Source organism: Mustela nivalis, assembly GCF_964662115.1.
Source record: "Mustela nivalis genome assembly, contig: HAP1_SCAFFOLD_39, whole genome shotgun sequence".
Classification (NCBI taxonomy): domain Eukaryota; kingdom Metazoa; phylum Chordata; class Mammalia; order Carnivora; family Mustelidae; genus Mustela; species Mustela nivalis.
Window position 1 is genome coordinate 2980859 of NW_028136550.1, and position 9334 is coordinate 2990192.

Here is a 9334-nt window from a genome sequence, read left to right on the forward strand (position 1 = left end):
AAACTTCCATCATCACACTCCTGGCCCCGAAGCCCTCAAGTTTGGCAATTCCGGACCCACAATGCAGCACTCTGCCTGCCCTCTAGAAAAAAAATTATTGCCTCATGAGCTGCCCAGGCACCTTAAATGAGGATCAACCTACACAGCACTCGACTTTACCCAAATTATATAGTCTAACCTGGGCACTAATGCACTGTCGAACACAACCTGAGCCCGGAGCTCCTGACCAACACCCGGAAAGCTGACCACACACTGAGCACATAAAACCCGCCATGGCCTTAGGTCATCATCTCTTCCCTACCTCAGTTTTCTGGCTTCAGAACCGAGAACTTATCTCCAATCACTGCCCAGGGGTGAGTGTGATGCAGAAATCAGAACTCCTCCTTACCCATGGCAAGAACCCTTGTGGTTGGCACGTTGTCCAAAGTTCAGTGTAGGAGAAACCAGCATTCACCCTGAGGCCCCGCCCATTCTTGAGTGCGACGAGGGCATAGACACGCATTGTGACCCTCAGCATGAGTCCTGTCCTCTATTAAATCCTCTCAGTGTCTGGACCATTAGATGTCATAATGGGCTTGACATGTCCCTAGGCCCCAATTTTTAACCAGATTTCTGATTGTCCAGTCGCCCCTCCCCAGGGCTCTACTCTGGATTCCCTCATTTGGTGGGACACCTGAGGTTAAAAAAGAAAACAACAACAACAACAACAGCAAAAAAAAAAAAACGTACTTATTCCAGCCTACAGAATGACCCCAAACTCTTTGGACGGGGCCAAACCACCAGAGAGTAAGACTCGTCCATTTCCCATGAAGTCACCCAGAAATTCCACGACCATGAGTGACACGATATCCAGAGACAAAAACTTGAGCAGGAGCCTCACACTCGCCCTAATTTCAAATCCCGAAGAGTTCTCCTCATGGTCTGTAGATCAGTCCTGCCATACCTATAACACGAAACATAAGCCGAGTTTGTGTTTTCAGAAAACTGTCCAAACAGCCCTGGCCTACACAACCTACAGGCTCAGGCCCCTGGAGCCAAACCTGAGGACTGTACTTGCCCTCTCCAAGGGAATTGTGTGTGCCCATTCCAATGGCCACAAGCCTTCTAATAGGATAAACCTCCAAATCCCTGATCCATCTCAATAGTGGTGGCTTCCCAGGAAAAACTGGGGCAATCTGAGCCCAACTGAGCACCTACCTGCACTCAGTTCCATAGACAGATGTCCCCAGAGGTAAAAAGGAAAGAACAGGCCCCTAGGTACTAATCAGATCCATTGCTTTGGTTTCCAGGCATCTCTCCTCAGAGGCCTGGATTTCAAAAGCAGCATATAGCTGTTTCTTGACTCACCCATCAGAAAACATCTCATCTACACATGGGAAACTTGCACGTTGGAGCTGTGTCAAAGCCTCTGTTTAGGAGAACCCTTTAGGGCCCCAGGGCCACAGCTTCATTCCAAGGTCTCCATAGGCACAAAAGCACATTAGGACCCATCCCCAGGGGTGTCCATTTCAACTCAGCGTCCTCGGTTGCTCCCACAGATCCAGGAGATCTAACCTGTCTTGTTGCTAGGAGACAATTGGAATGCGAGGTGGGCTACCCAGCCATCCATCCTTAGAACCCTGCTCAGAATCATTGGCCTGGAGCCAAACAACAGGTCTCAATTGTCCTGCACAAGACTCTCTGCAGTTTGGAGCGTCTCACAACTCCCATCATGGGAAAACCCCCATGGCCTCGTTATGCCCTTCCATTCATAAAGGGGCCATCAGGGACAGAAACTCCAACCTGAGCGATCGTCTGATCCTCGCCCTGACTTCAGATGCACGAGATCTCGATTCAGGTCTGTAGATTGTGCCTGCCATGGCCTCACCCAGAAACCTAAGCCTAGCTTGTGTTCTCAGACTTTTGTCGTCAGACTACTGGCCCACAAGCCCTCCAGTTTGGCAATCTAGAACTACAATGCAGCACTCTGCCTGCCCACCAGAAGAAAAACATTGTCCTCTGGGGTTACCCAGTAACCCCAAATGAGGATCAACCTCCACCGACCTTGGCTGTACCCCAAATACATAAGCTTACCAGGGCACTAATACCCTTTCTGACACAGGCTGAGCCTGGACCCCCTGGCCCCTCCCAGACAGCTGGCCGCACACTGAGCACATCGAGCCGCCATGGCCTTAGGTCGTCATCTCTTCCCAACCTCGGTTTTCAGGTTTCAGAACCTAGACCTTATCTCCAATCACTGCCCAGGGTTGAAGGTGATGCAGAAATCAGAACTCCTTCCCCACGGCAAGAAACCTTGTGGTTGGCATGTTGTCCAACCTTCAGTGTAGTTGAAACCAGTGTGGCCCATGAGGCCCCGCCAATGCTCGCGGGCCACATTGGTCACAAACACACATTGTGACCCTCAGGCTGAGCCCAGTCCTCAAGTAAGGCCCCTCAGTGCCTGGATGAAGAGATAGCATATTGGGCTTGCAATGACCCTAGGCCCCAATTTTTAACCATAGTTCGGGTTGTCCCTTCAGTCTTCCCCACGGCTTTGCTATGGAATTCCTCTTTTGGTGGGACACCTGAGGTAACAAATCTGAAATGAGTCCTCCTATCCCACAGATTGACGAAAAGCAATTGGGAATCGGGCCAAATCCTCAGAGAGGTAGATTCGTCCATGGCCCATGAGGCCTCCCCGACATTCCACGGCCGTCGCTGATACAAAATCCAGAGACAAAAGCCTAAGCTAGCGCCTCAGACTCGCACTTTCTTCATATCCTAAAGAGTTCTTCTCATGGTTTGTAGATCGGGCCTGCCATACCTACGTCCCCAAACCTAAGCTGAGTTTGTGTTTCCAGACTTCTGTCCTCAAAGTCTTGGGCCACACACCCTCCAGGCTGGGCCGCTGGAGCCACATATTAGGACTGTGCCTACCAATCCATGGGAATTCTCCCCATTCCATGGTCCAAAATCGTACAAATTAGGAGAAACCTCCAAAGTCCCTGAGGCCATCCCAATAGTATAGGTCGCCAGGAACAAACAAGGGCTGTCTGACACCAGCTGATAATCGACCTCCACTCATACCTTAGATGGATGTCCCCAGAGAAGAAGATTGAACCAGACAGGACCCTAGGCCATAATAGGATCCATTCCTTTGGGTTACAGGCATGTGTCCTCAAAAGCCTGATTCCAATTCCGAGCATAGGGGTTTTCCTGAGGCACCCATCCGAACTCAACTCGTCTCCACAAGGAAACCTGTGCATGGGAGCCATGTCCAAAGCTTAGGAGAGTACTTCAGGGTCCGGTGTCACCGCCCCATTCCAAGGCCCTCATGGACACAAAAACACATTAGGACCCATCCTCAGGAAAGTCCATTTCAACTCAGCCACCCCGGTTGCTCCCGCAGAGCCATGAGATCTAAACTGTCTTGTTGCTAGGAGACAATTGGAATGCGAGGCGGGCTTCCCAGGCATCCATCCGCGAACGGTGCTCTGGAGTCATTCCATATGGGATGTCCTGGAGATGTCCAACAGGTTTCAATTGGCCCGCAGAAGGAATCCTTGAAGGGGGCATCCCACAACTCCCAAAGTGGGAAAACCTCAATGGCCTCGAGATTCCGCTCCCTTCATGAGGCGGCTGTCATGCACAGAAACTCCAACCTGAGCCAACGTCTGATCCTCGCCCTGACTTCAGATGCATGAGATATTGGTTCAGATCTGCAAGGGGTACCTGCCGTGCCCTCGCCCTGTAACCCAAGTCTACCTTGTCTTCTCAAACTTCCATCATCACACTCCTGGCCCCGAAGCCCTCAAGTTTGGCAATTCCGGACCCACAATGCAGCACTCTGCCTGCCCTCTAGAAAAAAAATTATTGCCTCATGAGCTGCCCAGGCACCTTAAATGAGGATCAACCTACACAGCACTCGACTTTACCCAAATTATATAGTCTAACCTGGGCACTAATGCACTGTCGAACACAACCTGAGCCCGGAGCTCCTGACCAACACCCGGAAAGCTGACCACACACTGAGCACATAAAACCCGCCATGGCCTTAGGTCATCATCTCTTCCCTACCTCAGTTTTCTGGCTTCAGAACCGAGAACTTATCTCCAATCACTGCCCAGGGGTGAGTGTGATGCAGAAATCAGAACTCCTCCTTACCCATGGCAAGAACCCTTGTGGTTGGCACGTTGTCCAAAGTTCAGTGTAGGAGAAACCAGCATTCACCCTGAGGCCCCGCCCATTCTTGAGTGCGACGAGGGCATAGACACGCATTGTGACCCTCAGCATGAGTCCTGTCCTCTATTAAATCCTCTCAGTGTCTGGACCATTAGATGTCATAATGGGCTTGACATGTCCCTAGGCCCCAATTTTTAACCAGATTTCTGATTGTCCAGTCGCCCCTCCCCAGGGCTCTACTCTGGATTCCCTCATTTGGTGGGACACCTGAGGTTAAAAAAGAAAACAACAACAACAACAACAGCAAAAAAAAAAAAAACGTACTTATTCCAGCCTACAGAATGACCCCAAACTCTTTGGACGGGGCCAAACCACCAGAGAGTAAGACTCGTCCATTTCCCATGAAGTCACCCAGAAATTCCACGACCATGAGTTACACGATATCCAGAGACAAAAACTTGAGCAGGAGCCTCACACTCGCCCTAATTTCAAATCCCGAAGAGTTCTCCTCATGGTCTGTAGATCAGTCCTGCCATACCTATAACACGAAACATAAGCCGAGTTTGTGTTTTCAGAAAACTGTCCAAACAGCCCTGGCCTACACAACCTACAGGCTCAGGCCCCTGGAGCCAAACCTGAGGACTGTACTTGCCCTCTCCAAGGGAATTGTGTGTGCCCATTCCAATGGCCACAAGCCTTCTAATAGGATAAACCTCCAAATCCCTGATCCATCTCAATAGTGGTGGCTTCCCAGGAAAAACTGGGGCAATCTGAGCCCAACTGAGCACCTACCTGCACTCAGTTCCATAGACAGATGTCCCCAGAGGTAAAAAGGAAAGAACAGGCCCCTAGGTACTAATCAGATCCATTGCTTTGGTTTCCAGGCATCTCTCCTCAGAGGCCTGGATTTCAAAAGCAGCATATAGCTGTTTCTTGACTCACCCATCAGAAAACATCTCATCTACACATGGGAAACTTGCACGTTGGAGCTGTGTCAAAGCCTCTGTTTAGGAGAACCCTTTAGGGCCCCAGGGCCACAGCTTCATTCCAAGGTCTCCATAGGCACAAAAGCACATTAGGACCCATCCCCAGGGGTGTCCATTTCAACTCAGCGTCCTCGGTTGCTCCCACAGATCCAGGAGATCTAACCTGTCTTGTTGCTAGGAGACAATTGGAATGCGAGGTGGGCTACCCAGCCATCCATCCTTAGAACCCTGCTCAGAATCATTGGCCTGGAGCCAAACAACAGGTCTCAATTGTCCTGCACAAGACTCTCTGCAGTTTGGAGCGTCTCACAACTCCCATCATGGGAAAACCCCCATGGCCTCGTTATGCCCTTCCATTCATAAAGGGGCCATCAGGGACAGAAACTCCAACCTGAGCGATCGTCTGATCCTCGCCCTGACTTCAGATGCACGAGATCTCGATTCAGGTCTGTAGATTGTGCCTGCCATGGCCTCACCCAGAAACCTAAGCCTAGCTTGTGTTCTCAGACTTTTGTCGTCAGACTACTGGCCCACAAGCCCTCCAGTTTGGCAATCTAGAACTACAATGCAGCACTCTGCCTGCCCACCAGAAGAAAAACATTGTCCTCTGGGGTTACCCAGTAACCCCAAATGAGGATCAACCTCCACCGACCTTGGCTGTACCCCAAATACATAAGCTTACCAGGGCACTAATACCCTTTCTGACACAGGCTGAGCCTGGACCCCCTGGCCCCTCCCAGACAGCTGGCCGCACACTGAGCACATCGAGCCGCCATGGCCTTAGGTCGTCATCTCTTCCCAACCTCGGTTTTCAGGTTTCAGAACCTAGACCTTATCTCCAATCACTGCCCAGGGTTGAAGGTGATGCAGAAATCAGAACTCCTTCCCCACGGCAAGAAACCTTGTGGTTGGCATGTTGTCCAACCTTCAGTGTAGTTGAAACCAGTGTGGCCCATGAGGCCCCGCCAATGCTCGCGGGCCACATTGGTCACAAACACACATTGTGACCCTCAGGCTGAGCCCAGTCCTCAAGTAAGGCCCCTCAGTGCCTGGATGAAGAGATAGCATATTGGGCTTGCAATGACCCTAGGCCCCAATTTTTAACCATAGTTCGGGTTGTCCCTTCAGTCTTCCCCACGGCTTTGCTATGGAATTCCTCTTTTGGTGGGACACCTGAGGTAACAAATCTGAAATGAGTCCTCCTATCCCACAGATTGACGAAAAGCAATTGGGAATCGGGCCAAATCCTCAGAGAGGTAGATTCGTCCATGGCCCATGAGGCCTCCCCGACATTCCACGGCCGTCGCTGATACAAAATCCAGAGACAAAAGCCTAAGCTAGCGCCTCAGACTCGCACTTTCTTCATATCCTAAAGAGTTCTTCTCATGGTTTGTAGATCGGGCCTGCCATACCTACGTCCCCAAACCTAAGCTGAGTTTGTGTTTCCAGACTTCTGTCCTCAAAGTCTTGGGCCACACACCCTCCAGGCTGGGCCGCTGGAGCCACATATTAGGACTGTGCCTACCAATCCATGGGAATTCTCCCCATTCCATGGTCCAAAATCGTACAAATTAGGAGAAACCTCCAAAGTCCCTGAGGCCATCCCAATAGTATAGGTCGCCAGGAACAAACAAGGGCTGTCTGACACCAGCTGATAATCGACCTCCACTCATACCTTAGATGGATGTCCCCAGAGAAGAAGATTGAACCAGACAGGACCCTAGGCCATAATAGGATCCATTCCTTTGGGTTACAGGCATGTGTCCTCAAAAGCCTGATTCCAATTCCGAGCATAGGGGTTTTCCTGAGGCACCCATCCGAACTCAACTCGTCTCCACAAGGAAACCTGTGCATGGGAGCCATGTCCAAAGCTTAGGAGAGTACTTCAGGGTCCGGTGTCACCGCCCCATTCCAAGGCCCTCATGGACACAAAAACACATTAGGACCCATCCTCAGGAAAGTCCATTTCAACTCAGCCACCCCGGTTGCTCCCGCAGAGCCATGAGATCTAAACTGTCTTGTTGCTAGGAGACAATTGGAATGCGAGGCGGGCTTCCCAGGCATCCATCCGCGAACGGTGCTCTGGAGTCATTCCATATGGGATGTCCTGGAGATGTCCAACAGGTTTCAATTGGCCCGCAGAAGGAATCCTTGAAGGGGGCATCCCACAACTCCCAAAGTGGGAAAACCTCAATGGCCTCGAGATTCCGCTCCCTTCATGAGGCGGCTGTCATGCACAGAAACTCCAACCTGAGCCAACGTCTGATCCTCGCCCTGACTTCAGATGCATGAGATATTGGTTCAGATCTGCAAGGGGTACCTGCCGTGCCCTCGCCCTGTAACCCAAGTCTACCTTGTCTTCTCAAACTTCCATCATCACACTCCTGGCCCCGAAGCCCTCAAGTTTGGCAATTCCGGACCCACAATGCAGCACTCTGCCTGCCCTCTAGAAAAAAAATTATTGCCTCATGAGCTGCCCAGGCACCTTAAATGAGGATCAACCTACACAGCACTCGACTTTACCCAAATTATATAGTCTAACCTGGGCACTAATGCACTGTCGAACACAACCTGAGCCCGGAGCTCCTGACCAACACCCGGAAAGCTGACCACACACTGAGCACATAAAACCCGCCATGGCCTTAGGTCATCATCTCTTCCCTACCTCAGTTTTCTGGCTTCAGAACCGAGAACTTATCTCCAATCACTGCCCAGGGGTGAGTGTGATGCAGAAATCAGAACTCCTCCTTACCCATGGCAAGAACCCTTGTGGTTGGCACGTTGTCCAAAGTTCAGTGTAGGAGAAACCAGCATTCACCCTGAGGCCCCGCCCATTCTTGAGTGCGACGAGGGCATAGACACGCATTGTGACCCTCAGCATGAGTCCTGTCCTCTATTAAATCCTCTCAGTGTCTGGACCATTAGATGTCATAATGGGCTTGACATGTCCCTAGGCCCCAATTTTTAACCAGATTTCTGATTGTCCAGTCGCCCCTCCCCAGGGCTCTACTCTGGATTCCCTCATTTGGTGGGACACCTGAGGTTAAAAAAGAAAACAACAACAACAACAACAGCAAAAAAAAAAAAACGTACTTATTCCAGCCTACAGAATGACCCCAAACTCTTTGGACGGGGCCAAACCACCAGAGAGTAAGACTCGTCCATTTCCCATGAAGTCACCCAGAAATTCCACGACCATGAGTGACACGATATCCAGAGACAAAAACTTGAGCAGGAGCCTCACACTCGCCCTAATTTCAAATCCCGAAGAGTTCTCCTCATGGTCTGTAGATCAGTCCTGCCATACCTATAACACGAAACATAAGCCGAGTTTGTGTTTTCAGAAAACTGTCCAAACAGCCCTGGCCTACACAACCTACAGGCTCAGGCCCCTGGAGCCAAACCTGAGGACTGTACTTGCCCTCTCCAAGGGAATTGTGTGTGCCCATTCCAATGGCCACAAGCCTTCTAATAGGATAAACCTCCAAATCCCTGATCCATCTCAATAGTGGTGGCTTCCCAGGAAAAACTGGGGCAATCTGAGCCCAACTGAGCACCTACCTGCACTCAGTTCCATAGACAGATGTCCCCAGAGGTAAAAAGGAAAGAACAGGCCCCTAGGTACTAATCAGATCCATTGCTTTGGTTTCCAGGCATCTCTCCTCAGAGGCCTGGATTTCAAAAGCAGCATATAGCTGTTTCTTGACTCACCCATCAGAAAACATCTCATCTACACATGGGAAACTTGCACGTTGGAGCTGTGTCAAAGCCTCTGTTTAGGAGAACCCTTTAGGGCCCCAGGGCCACAGCTTCATTCCAAGGTCTCCATAGGCACAAAAGCACATTAGGACCCATCCCCAGGGGTGTCCATTTCAACTCAGCGTCCTCGGTTGCTCCCACAGATCCAGGAGATCTAACCTGTCTTGTTGCTAGGAGACAATTGGAATGCGAGGTGGGCTACCCAGCCATCCATCCTTAGAACCCTGCTCAGAATCATTGGCCTGGAGCCAAACAACAGGTCTCAATTGTCCTGCACAAGACTCTCTGCAGTTTGGAGCGTCTCACAACTCCCATCATGGGAAAACCCCCATGGCCTCGTTATGCCCTTCCATTCATAAAGGGGCCATCAGGGACAGAAACTCCAACCTGAGCGATCGTCTGATCCTCGCCCTGACTTCAGATGCACG